The sequence below is a fragment of the Piliocolobus tephrosceles genome, chromosome 8 (assembly GCF_002776525.5).
Source record: "Piliocolobus tephrosceles isolate RC106 chromosome 8, ASM277652v3, whole genome shotgun sequence".
NCBI lineage: Eukaryota > Metazoa > Chordata > Mammalia > Primates > Cercopithecidae > Piliocolobus > Piliocolobus tephrosceles.
The window spans coordinates 23,787,399-23,801,269 of NC_045441.1; the positions used below are offsets into that span (position 1 = coordinate 23,787,399).

The following is a 13,871-nucleotide window of genomic DNA, read 5'->3' on the forward strand; positions in this document are numbered from 1 at the left end:
CTATTTCCACCATACTTGCAGTACCTTTCTCCAGTGAAATCTTGAACCCATCAAAGTCATTCATGAGAGTTGGCATCAACCTTCTAAACTCCTGTAAATGTTGATACATTCATCTTCTTCCATAAATCATGAATGTTCTTAATGACATCTAAGTAGTGAGCCCTTCTGGAAGGTTTTTAATTTAATTTAATTTCTTTGTCCTGATCCAGCAGAGGAATATGGTAGCTATGGCCTTACAAAATGTATTTCCTAAATTCTTAAATAATAAGACTGGAAAGTCAAAATTACTCCTTGATCTACGGGATGCAAAATGGATGTTGTGTTAGCAGAAATGAAGACAAGTTTAATTTTTTTGTTCGTCTTCATCCAAGCTCTTGGGTAGCAATGTGCATTGTCAATGAGCAGTGATATTTGGAAAGGAATCCTTTTTTCTGAGCAGTAGATATCAACAGGGAGCTTAAAATATTCAGTAAACCATGCTGTGAACAAATGTGCTGCCCTTTAGGCTTTGTTGTTTTGTTTATAGAGCACAGGCACAGTAGATTAGTCTAATTGTTAAGGGCCCTAGGATCTTTAGAATGATCAATGAGCATTGGCTTCAAATCAAAGTCACCAGCTGCATTAGCCACTAAAAAGAATATCATCATGTCCTTTGAAGCTTTGAAGCCAGGCACTGACTTCTCCTCTCTAGCTATAGAAGCCCTAGATGGCATCTTCTTCTAGTATTTAACTGTTTGTTTCCACTGCAAAACTATTGTTTAGTGTAGCCACCTTCATCAGTTATCTAACCTCGATATTCTGGATAACTTAATGCAACTTCTGTATTATCACTTGGTGCTTTACCTTGCATGTTTATGTTACAGAGACAACTTCTATCCTGAAACCTCATGAAACAAACTATGCCAGCTTCAAACTTTTCTGCTGCAGCTTTCACAACTCTCTCAGCTTTCATAGAGGTGAAGAGAGTTTAAGATCTTGCTCTGGATTAGGCTTTGGCTTAATGTTGCAACTAGTTTGATCATATATTCAGACCACTAAAACTGTCTCCATATCAGCAGTGAGTTTGTTTCATTTTCTTATAATTTGTGTGTTCACTGAAGTAGTCATTTTAGTTTTCTTCAAGAAATTTTCCTTTACATTCACAACTTGGCTAACCAGCCCAAAACTAAGCTTTTGGCCTATCTTGGTTTCTGACATGCTTTTTCTCCCTAAGCTAAGTCATTTCTAGCTTTTGATTTAAAGTGAGAGATGTGTGACTCTTCCCATCACTTGAATACCTAAAGACAATTTCAGGGCTATTTATTGGCCTAATTTCAATATTCCTGGGTCTCAGAGAATAGGAACATCTGAGGAGAGGGAGACAGCTGGAGGAACAACCAGTTGGTGGAGCTGTCAGTATGCACGCAACATTTATCAGTTAAGTTTGTCACCTTATACAGATGCGGTTTACAGCACCACAAAACAATTACAATAGTATCATCAAACATCACTGATCACAGACAGCCTTAATGGACCTAATAATAATAATAATAATAGTAATGAAAAAGTTTGAAATAACCAAAATATGACACAGACATGAAGTAAACACATACTGTTTGAAAAATGACAGACTTGCTCAACACAGGGTTGCCACAGACCTTCAATTTGTAAAAAATGCACTATCTGTGAAGAAAAATAAAGTAAATCACAACAAAATGAGGCTTATTTGCAGTGTGTTAAGAGATATACTATATAAAAAAATTTAAATTGTGACATAAAAAACTAAAATGGGGGTGGTAGAGTAAAAGTGTAGAGTTTTTGTATGTAATCAAAGTTAAGTTATAATCATTTTAAAATCACTGGTTATAAGTATAAGACGTTCCTTTGTAAGTCTCAAGGTAACCACAAAGCAAAACCTGCAGTAGATATACAAAAATTAAAAAGTAAGGAATCAAAGCATACCACTAGAGAAAAGCATCAATCACAGAAGAAGACAGAAAAAATAGAAGAAAGGGAAAAAATGCACAAAGCAGAAAGAGTAGAAGACAGGAAAAAAAAAATACATGATATCCAGAATACAATTATCAAAATGGCAATTTAGGGCACATATAATTGAAAGTAAACAGATGGAAAAAGATATTTCATGCAAGTGGAAACCAAAATAGATGAGGGATTGCTACACTTACATCACATAGAATAGATTTTAAGTAAAAAATTGTAAAATGGGGCAAATAAGGTCATTGTATAACAGTAAAGGGATTATTTCATCAGGAAGAAATAACAATTGTAAATATATATGGACCCTACATTGGATCACCTAAATATATAAAGCAAATATTAATGGACCTGAAGAGAGAAATAGACAGCAATAAAATCATAGGTCTTCAAAATCCCACTTTTAATAATAGACAGATTATCTAGACAGATAATCAGTCAAGAACCATTGGACTTAAACTACACTTTGGACCAAATGGACCTAATAGACACATATGGAACATTTCACCTAGTGGCAGCAGAATATATAATCTTTTGAAGCACCCAAGGAACATTCTGCAGGATAATCATAGAGTAAACCACAAAACAAGTCACAACAAAATTAAGATTGAAATATATAAATTACTTTTTTTCAAAAACAGTGATATGAAACTAGTAATCAATAATAGAAGGAATTTCAAAAATGTTACAAACGTGAAAATTAAACAACATACTCCTAAACAATCAATGGGTCAAAGAAGAAATTAAAAGCAAAATTTTTAAATATTTTAAGATAAATGAAAATGAAAACACATCCTAATGAAGCTTATGGGATGCAACAAAAGCAGATTTAAGTGGGGAGTTTATAACAATAAATACCTACATCAAACAAAAGATTTAAAATAAATAACCTAATGTTACAACTTAAGTAACATGAAGAAGAATGAAGTAAGTCCTTTAGTAAAAGCGCATAAATAATAACAATTAGAGAAGAAAGAAAACAAATGGAGACAAAAAAACAAAGAAAAGATCAATAAAGAGTTAGTTTCAAACCTTTAGCTAGAATAACTAGGAAGAAGAAGAAAACTCAAAATTAGAAATAAAAGCAGAGACATTACAACTGATACCACAGAAACAAAAAGCATCATAAGAGGCAATATGAAAAATTAAATGTCAGCCAGGCCTAGTGGCTCATGCCTGTAATGCCAGCACTTTGGGAGGCCGAGGCAGGCAGATCACCTGAGGTCAGGAGTTCGACACCAGCCTGACCAACATGGAGAAACCTCGTCTCTACTAAAGACACAAAAATTAGCTGGGCATGGTGGCGGGCACCTGTAATCCCAACTATTCGGGAGGCTGAGGCAGGAGAATCACTTGAACCCAGGAGGCGGAGTTTGCAGTGAGCAAAAAAAAAAAAAAAAAAAAAAAAAAAAAAAAAAAAATAGATAACCTAGAAGAAATGGGTAAGTTCCCAGACACGCAAAAACTACCAAGACTTTGAGTATCTAAGGAACAGAAAATCTGAAAAAACCAAAACTAAGGAGGTTTAATCAGTAATAAAATATTTCCATTCCAAGAAAAGACCAGGATCAGATGGCTTCACTGCAAAATTCTACCAAACACTTAGAGAAGAACTAATAGCAATCTTTCTCAAAGTCTTTCCCCCAAAAAGTGAAAACAAGTGTTTACTTCCATACTCATTTTATAAGGTCAGCATTACTCTGATAACAAAGTCAGACAAGATACTATGAGAAAATTACAGGGCAATAACCCTGATGAACATAGGTTTAAAAATCCTCAACAAAATACTAATGAACATATTTCAATAGCACATTTAAAGTATTATTCACCATAATTAAGTGTAATTTATTCCTGGAATGCAACGATAGTTTAACATACACAAATTAATAAATGTGACATACTATATTAACAAAATGAAGGATAAAAGGCATATGATCATCTCAATAGATGCAGAAAAAGATCATGTCAAAATTCAACATCTTTTTGTAGTAAAAATGCTCAACAAATTAGGTACAGAAGAGAAGTACTTCAACAAATAAAGACCATGTATGACAAGTCCACTGCTAACATCACAGTCAACAGGGATAAACTAAAAGTTTTTCTTCTAAGATCAGGAACAAGATAAGAATACTCACTATCGCAACTTCTATCCAACATAGTACTGGAAGTTCTAGCCAGAGAAGTAAGGTAAGAAAAAAAAAGAAAAGAAAAAGAAAGGCATTCACATCAGAAAGGACAAACTTAAACTTTCTATTTGAAGATGACCTGATCTTACATACATATATATATAATATATTATATATATATAATATTTTTATATTATATATAAAATATTATATATTATATATATAATATTTTATATATATATAATATTATATATACACACACAAAACACTAAACACCACCAAAAAACCATGAAAACTAACAAATGAATTTACTATAATTGCAGGATAGAAAATAAACATACAAAGTCAGTAATGTTGCTATGAACTAACAATGAACTATCCAAAAAAATTAGAATCTATTTACAGTAACTCCAAAAAGAATAAAATACCTAGAAATGAAGTTAACTAAGGAGGTGATAGACTTATACATAAAAAATTAAATACATTGATGAAAGAAATTAAACAAGACAAAAATTGGAAAAGCATCCTGTTTTCACAAATATACAGACTTAATACTTTTAAAGCATCTATAAATCAAAGATATCTACAGATTCAATGCATTCCCTATCAAAATCCCAACATGTTTGACAGAAATTGAAAAAAAAATTCAAAAATTCAAATCAAATCACAAAAGTCCCAGAATTGTCAATTTGAGAAAGAACAAAGCTCAAGGCATCACACTTCCTGTTTACAAAATATATTGTGAAGCTACAGTACACGAAACAGTGTTGTACTGGCATGAAGACAGACATACAGACGGATGAAACAGAATAAAGAAGCCAGAAATAAATCCATATATGTATGGTCCACTGATCTTCAACAGTGGTGCCAAAAACAAACAATGGGGAAAGGATGGTCTCCTCAACAAGGTGTTGGAAAACTGGACATCTACATGAAAAGAGTGAAATTTAATCCTTAACTTATATAATACAGAAAAAAATAAACTCAAAACGGATTAAAGACATATGTAAGACCTTAAACTATAAAATTTCTAGATAAAAACAGGGGAAATGTTCTTTGACATTTCTCTTGGCAGTGATTTTTTTGGATAAGACACCAAAAACTCAAGAAACAAAACCACAAATAGACAAGTGGGACAACATTAAACTAAATATCTCTGGTGCAATAAGGAAAACAATGAATCAAATGAAAGGTGACCTATGGAATGGGAGTAAATATTTACAAACCATACATATGATAAAGAGTTAATATCCAAAATATGTTAGAAACATCTAGAACTCAATTTAAACAACAGTACCAGGCGGCTGGGTGCGGTGGCTCACGCCTGTAATCCCAGCAGTTTGGGAGGCCGAGGCAGGCAGATCACAAGGTCAGGAGATCGAGACCACGGTGAAAGCCCGTCTCTACTAAAAATACAAAAAATTAGCAGGGCGCAGTGGTGGGCACCTGTAGTTCCAGCTACTCGGGAGGCTGAGGCAGGAGAATGGCGTGAACCCGGGAGGTGAAGCTTGCAGTAAGCCGAGATCGTGCCACTGCACTCTAACTTAGGTGACAGAGGGAGACTCCATCTCAAAAAAAAAAAAAAAAAAAAAAAGTACCAGGCATGGTGGCTCACACATGTAATCCTAGTACTTTGGGAGGTTGAGGCTGGTGAATGGCTTGAGCCCAGGTGTTCAAGACCAGCCAGGGAAACATGGCAAAACCCTATCTCTACAAAAAAAAAAAAAAAAATACATATATATGTGTATGTGTGTACATATACACATGTATGTGTGTGTGTATGTATGTGTGTGTGTATATATATTAGCTAGGCATGGTGGGTGTGTGTCTATAGTCCCAGTTACTCAGGAGGCTGAGGTGGTAGGATTGCTTGAACCCAGGGCTTGTCAAGGCTACAGTGAGCCATGACAGTACCATTACACTCTAGCTTGGGCAACGGAGAGAGACCCTGTCTCAAAACAAACAAACAAACAAAAACACAGGCTGTGTGCAGTGGCTCATGCTTTTAATATCAGCACCGTGGGAAGTCAAAGCAGAAGGATCACTTGAGACCAGGAGTTTGAGACCAGTTTGGGAAACATAGCAAGACCCCGTCTCTACAAAAAGTAAAAATAAAAATAAATAACCAGGCATATTGGCATGGGCTAGTAGTTCTAGCTACATGGGAGGCTCAAGTGAGAGGATTGCTTGAGACCAGGAGTTCAAGACCAGCCTGGGCAACATAGTGAGACCCCATCTAGGAAAAATAAAGCACAGGCAACAAAAGCAAAAATATACAAATGGGATTGCAGGAAACTACAAATCTTCTGCACAGCAAAAGAACTATCAACTGAGTAAAGATACAGTTTATAGAATGGGAGAATATATTGGCAAACTAAGCATCTGATGAGGAGTTAATATCCAGAATATATGAGAAATTCAAACAACTCAATAGCAAAAAATAAAAAATAAACCCAATTCAAAAAAATGAGCAAATGACCTGAATAGACATTTCTCAAAAAATATATATACAAAAGAAGACATACAAATGGGCAACATGCATATGAAAATATGCTTAACATCCCTAGTCATCAGGGAAATACAAAACAAAACCACAGTAAGATGCCACCTCACTCTAGTTAGAATGTCTACTGCAGAAAGACGAATGATAACAAGTATTGGAAAGGATGTGCAGAAAGGAAACCCTTACATATTGTTGATGGGAATGTAAACTAGAAAATCACTATAAAAATAGCATGGAAGTTCCTGGAAAAATTAAAAATTGAACTGCCATATGATCCAGCAATCCCACTAATGGGTATAAACCCAAAAGTAATGAAATCAGTATGTCAAAGAGACATCTGCTGTCCTGTGTTTATTGCAGCACTATTCATAACAGCCAAGATATGGCAGCAACCTGTGTCTATCAACGGATGAATGAATTTAAAAATTGTGGTATATACATAATATGCAATACTATTCATTCATAAAAAGAGAAAGAAAGTGTTTCATCTGTGACAACATAGATGAACCTGGAAAACACTGTGTTAGGTGAAATAAGCTAAGCACAGAAAGAACACTACTGCATGATTTCACTTATATGCGGAATCTTAAAAAGTTGATCTCATACAAGCTGAGAGTAGAATGGTGGTTACCAGAAGCTGGTGAGGGTAAGCGAAAGAGGGTATGGGAGAACACTGGTCAATGAGTACAATGTTAAAGTTACATAGAGGAATAGGTTCTAGTGTTTTATTGCACATCAGGGTGAATATAAATAACAATAGTGTATTATATATTTCAAAATAACTAGAAGAGAGTATTTTAAATGTTCTCACCACACAGAAATGATAAATGTTTAAGATGATGGATATTCTAACTACCCTGATTTGAGCATTACATAATATACACATGTATCAAAACATCATATTGTACCACATAAATATGTACAATTATTATGGCTCAATTAAAAATAAAATAAGATTTTAGAAAGGTTAAGAAAGGAGTATTATGAACAATCTTATGCTCACGGATTTTATAACCTAGTTAAGATGGACCAATTCCTTGAAAGATATAGTCTGCTATAACTCATACAGGGAGAAATAGGCAATCTAAACACTGTTAATTGTATTAAAGGAATTAATTATTGAATAAACTTCCAAAACAGAAAGCATCAAACCCAGATGGGTTCACTGGAGTATTCTACCAAACATTTAGGGAAAAAAAAAAACTACACAATGTCTCTACAATTGTATCGAGAATATAGAAGCAGAGGCAATATTTTCTAATTCATTGTATTAGGTCAGCATTATACTAATACCAAAACCAGACAAAAATATTGCAAGAAAAAACACACATCAATATATCTGATGAATATAGATGCAAAATTTCTCAACAAATATTAGCAAGTTAATCCAACAATTTATAAAAATAATTGTACAGAAATAATTATGAGATAAGCCTGGGCAACATAGCAAGACCCTGTAACCACAATAAATACAAAAATTAGCCAAGCATGGTGGCGCATACCTGTACTCACAGCTACTTGGGAGGTTGAGGCAGAAGGAGCCCAGGGGTTAGAGGCTACAGTGAGCTATGATTGTGCCACTGCACTCCAGCCTGGGTGACAGAGTGAGACCCTATCTCTTAAAAAAAGAAAAAAGAATTATACACCACAAACAAGTAAGGCTTATCCCAAAAAAGTAAGACTGGTTCAACATTGGATACCAGTTAATGTAACCCATTATATCGAAGGCTAAAGAAGAAAAGTCACAAGATTATATCAACAGATTTTTAAAAAGTGTTTAACAAAATACAACACCTATTCATGATTTAAAAAAAAAAAAAAAAAATCAGTAAACTAGGAATAGAAAGTAACTTCCTCAACTTGAAAAATAACATCTACTAAAGAGCCTTCATGTGACATCATATTTAATAGTGAGAAACTATGAGCTTTCTTCCTAAGATCAGGAACAAAACAAGGATTTCCCTCTCACATTCCTTTTCAACATTGTACAGTAAGTCCTAGCTAGTGCAATGAGACAATAAAGGAAATAAAAGATATACTAATTGGAGGAGAGAAATAAAATGTTGTAGATAACATGATTGTCTATGTAGAAAATCCAAAATAGTTGACCAAAAAAACTCTCCCAGAACTAATAGGCAATTAAAGCAAGATTACAGAATATGTTAATATACAAAAGTTCATTGCTTTCCTATATAACAGCAATAAACAAGTATAATTTGATATTAAAAACAATATTACTGCATTAGCACCCACTAAAATGAAACAATTAGGTATAAATTTAATGAAATAAGTACAAGATCTATACAAGGAAAACTACAAAACTTGAATGAAAGTAATTGAAGAAAAACTAAATGAAGAGTTATTCCATATATACATAGGAAGATTCAATATTGTTAAGGTGTCAGATCTTCTCAACTTACTCTATAGATTCAACACAGTCCCAGTCAGTAACCCAGCAAGTTATTTTGTGGATATCAACAAACTGATTCTAAACTTTACATGAAAGACAAAAGATACAGAATGGTCAGCATAATATTGAAGGTGAAGAACAAATTTGAAGGACTGATACTTCCCAAAGTCAATATTTACTATAAAGCTACAGTAATTAAGACAGTGTGTTATTAGTGAAAGAACAAACAGGTCAATGAAACAGAATAGCAAGCCCAGAAATAGACGGGCATAAATATAGTCTATGGATAATTACAAAAAAGGAAAATACAACGGAGAAAAGGTCATAATTTTAACAAATGGTGCTGAAAGAAGAAGATATCCACATGCATAATAATAAATCTAAACACAGATCTTGTATCTATGAGAAAAACGAACACAAAAGAAAACCTACATGACCTTAAGTATGGTGATGACTTTTTAGATACAACACCAAAGGCATAATCCATGAAAAAAAGAACTGATAAGCTGTAATTTATTAAAATTAAAATTTAAAATTTCTGCTCTGCAAAAGGCAAATGAGAAGCAAACCACAGACTAAAGAGAACACACTTGCAAAATGCATATATGATAAAAGATTGTTATTCAAAATATATAGAAGAGCTGTTAAAGCACAACAATAGGCAAATGAACAATCTGGTTTTAAAATGGACAAAAGAACAGACAACTCACCAAAAAATTATACAAAAGTCAAATAAGTAAATGAAAAGATGCTCATATACTTGTGAACATCTTTGTTATTAGGGAATTGCAAACTAAAACAACAATGATATAGCACTGCACATTTACTGTAATAATCAAAATCTAAAACATTAACAACACAAAATGCTATTGAGAATGTGAAGCAACAGGAACTTTCACTCATTGCTAGTGGGAATACAAAATAGCACAGCCACTTCAGCGACAGTTTAGTGGTTTATTCCAAAATTATAGTCTTACCATGCATTCCAACAATTGTGCTCCTTGGTATTTGCCCAAATAAGTTGAAAACATACATTCCCACAAAAACCTGCAAACAAACGTTTATAGCATGTTTATTCATGTTTTCCAAACTTGGAAGCAACCAAGATGTCCTTTGGTAGGTAAATGGAGAAATAAGCTGTGGTACAAGCATACAGTGAAATACTGTTCGGTGCTAAAAAGAAATGAGCTGTTAAGCTTCTTTAAAGTTTACGTGTCTCATGCAAAGACATGGAAGAACATTAAATGCATATTAGTAAGTAAAAGTGACAGTCTGAGAAGCTACATACTGTAGATTCCAACTTTATGACATTCTAGAAAAGGCAAAACTCTGGAGAAAGTGAAAACATTAGTGGTTGCCAGGGGTTGGGGAGAGGGAGGCAGAGCACACAGGGGGAACAAGGGGCAGTAGAACTACTCTGTAAGATACTATAACAGTGGACACATGTCTATACATTTATCAAAATACGATGTATAACACCAAGAGTGAATCCTAATGTAAACTATGAACTTTGGGTGATAATGATGTATCAACGTAGGTTCATCCACTATAACAAACATACCACTCTTGCGTGGAAGTGTGATGGTGTGTATGGGGGGCATACACAAAGGGGGTTTATGGTAAATCTGTGCCTTCTGCTCAATTATGTTATTAACCTAAAAGTGTTCTAATAAAATGTACTTTTAGAAATCTAATAGAATTCCCAGAAACTGTGGAACAATTACACAAAGTGTAGCAGACACACATAACAGAAATACCAAAAAAGAAAAGAGCAGAAGTATTTGAAGCAATAACAGATGAAAAATTTTCAAAATTAATGGCAAACACCAATCCACAGATCCAGGAAGCTCAGAGAACACCAAAGCAAAATAAATGTCACAAAAAATGTACCTCTAGGCATATCATATTCAAACTGCAGAAAACCAAAAACAAAGATAGATAAAATCCTGACAGAAGTTGAGGGGGAAACTTACCTATAAATAAACAATAGTAAGAATTTCCTCTGACTTATCAAAAATCAGGCAAGTAAGAAGATAGTATAATAAAATATTTAAAGTGCAAAAAGAATAAAAATCCCCCCAACCTAGAATTCTCTATCAAGTGAAATTATTCTTCAAAAGTGAAGAAGAAATAAAAACTTTCTCAGACATACAAAAACAGGAAATTTCTCATAAGTAAACTTTTCTTACAAAAAATGCTAAAAGAAGTTCTTCAGATAAAGGGGAAAATGATAAAATAACAAACACAAATCAATATAAAGAAAGGAAGAGCAATCGAGAAGGAATAAATGAAGGAAAAACAAAAGCTATTTTTCTTACTCTTAATTGATCTGTAAACAGCTGCTCAACACAAAAATAGCAATAATGCATTGGTAATCATACTTATGGATAAGTGAACTGAATGACAATATTAAAAGAGATGCAGCCCAGGTGTTGTGGCCCATGCTTGTAATCCCAGAATTTTGGGAGGCCGAGTCAGGTAGATCACTTGAGGTCTGAAGTTCGTGACCAGCCTGGCCAACATGGTGAAACCCTGTGTCTACTAAAAATACAAAAATAGGCCAGACGTGATGGCACGCACCTGTAATCCCAGCTATTTGGGAGGCTGAGGCAGGAGAACTGCTTGAACCCGGAAGGTGAAGGTTGCAGTGATCCAAGATCACACCACTGCACTCCAGCCTGGGTGACAGAGTGAGACTCTGTCTCAAAAAAAAAAAAAAGGGAGAGGGGTGGGGTGAATGAATGCAAAGAGAAATACAATTTAGCTAAACAGCCATCAGTTAAAATGAACTGAACTATTAATTAAATGGATCTAATTGGCATGTATAGAATACTTCATCCAGTAATAGCAGAATATACCTTCTTGTCAAACTTATATGGGATTTCCATCAAGCAAAACTGCATATGGGCCATAAAACACATTTTAACAATGTAAAAAAGTAGAAATTACACAAAGTATGCTCTCAGACCATACAAAATAGAACTAAAAATCAGTAACAGAAGGATAGCTGAAAATTTTCAAACTGTTTGGAGATTGAACAACACACTTCTAAGTAACACGTGAATTGAAGATGATATCTCAAGAAATATTTTGAAATAAATGAAAACATAACATCATAATTTGTAGGATGCAGTGAAAACAGTTGTTTAAGGGAAATTTGTAACACTGAATGGATGTATTAGAAAATAAAAAATATGTGATATTAATAATCTAATCTTATGCCTTAGGAAACTAGAGAAAGAAATGTAAGCCTAAAGCAAGCAGAATAAAAGAAATGATAAAAATGAGAGCATAAATTATTAAAGTGAAGTAGTTTTTTTTTTTTTTTTTTTTTGAGATGGAGTCTTGCTCTGTCACCCAGGCTGGAGTGCAGTGGGGCCATCTCAGCTCACTGCAAGCTCCGCCTCCTGGGTTACGCCATTCTCCTGCCTCAGCCTCCTGAGTAGCTGGGACCACAGGCGCCCGCCACCACGCCTGGCTAATTTTTTGTATTTTCAGTAGAGATGGGGTTTCATCGTGTTAGCCAGGATGGTCTCGATCTCCTGACCTCGTGATATGCCCGCCTCAGCCTCCCAAAGTTCTGGGATTACAGGCATGAGCCACTGCGCCCAGCCTGAAGTAGATTTTAAATTTTCTCTGCAGAATAATTTTGTGAGGTAATGAATATGTTAATTAGCTTAACTGAGCCATCCCACATGTATACATATATTAACACATCATGTTCTACTCCATAAACGTATACTATTTTGTTTTTCAATTTAAAAATTAATTAAAATCAGAAAAAAAAATTATTAAATTTAAAACAGGAATTCAGTACTGAAAATCAATGAAACCAAAAGTTGTCTTTTTTAAAAGATAATAAAATTGATAAATTTCTAGCCAGGAAAATCAAGAAAACAAGAGGGAAGCCATGAATTACTAACATCAGAAATGAAAGAGGGGTCATCACTAATGATTCTGTGGACATTAAAAGAATGATAAATAAATATTATAAACAACTCTATGCCCACAAATTTGATAGCTTAGATGAAATGAACCTATTCCTTGAAAAGCACAATCTGCCAAAACTCACATAAAGGAAATAATTTTAATAGGTCTATACATACTAAAGAAACTGAATTAATAATTAATAATCTTCCACAAAAGAGAACACCAGGCCCAGATGGGTTCATTACTGAATTCTTTCAATAATTTAAGAAAAAAATGATAATAATTATCTGCAGTCTTCTCTAGAAAACAGACGAAAAGCGAACCGTTCCTAACTCATATACTTGCTGACTTGTTCCATGAGGCCAAAATTGCCCTAATTCTAAAACCAATGACATTAAAAGAAAGGAAAGCTACAGAACAATATCCCTCATGAACATAAATGCAAAAATTCTCAACAAATATTAGCAACTCAAATTTTTGTTTAAAGGTATAATCATGTATAGAAAGAATTAGAGTCCATGGCCAAGCGAGATTTATTCCAGGCATGAAAATCTGGTTAAATATTTAAAAGTCAATTAATGTAATCTATCACACAAACAAGATAAAGAAGGAAAATTTTGTGATTTTTCCATCAATGGACACAGGAAAAGCATTTAACAAAATTAAACATCCATTTATAATAAAAACTGAGCAAATTGGAAATAGAGAGAAACTGCCTCAACTTGATTAACAGCATCTACAAAAACAGTATAGTTAACCTCATATTTAATGGTGAGAAATTAGGTGCTTTTATCCTAAGACTGGGAAAAAGCTTAAGATGTCCTCTCTCACCACTCTCATTCAACACTGAACTAGATGTCTTAGATAATTTAACAGGACAAGAAAAGGAAATAAAAAGTTTATACATTGGAAAACGTGAAATAAAAAT

The 13,871-nt window shown here is 33.9% G+C and overlaps 1 protein-coding gene across 5 annotated transcripts in view; it reads left to right on the top strand.

The window, feature by feature from the left end:
• Window positions 1–13,871, top strand: part of NPSR1 (neuropeptide S receptor 1) — a 239,782-nt gene that overhangs the window by 151,845 nt on the left and 74,066 nt on the right. The gene's annotated exons all lie outside the window — the stretch shown is intronic.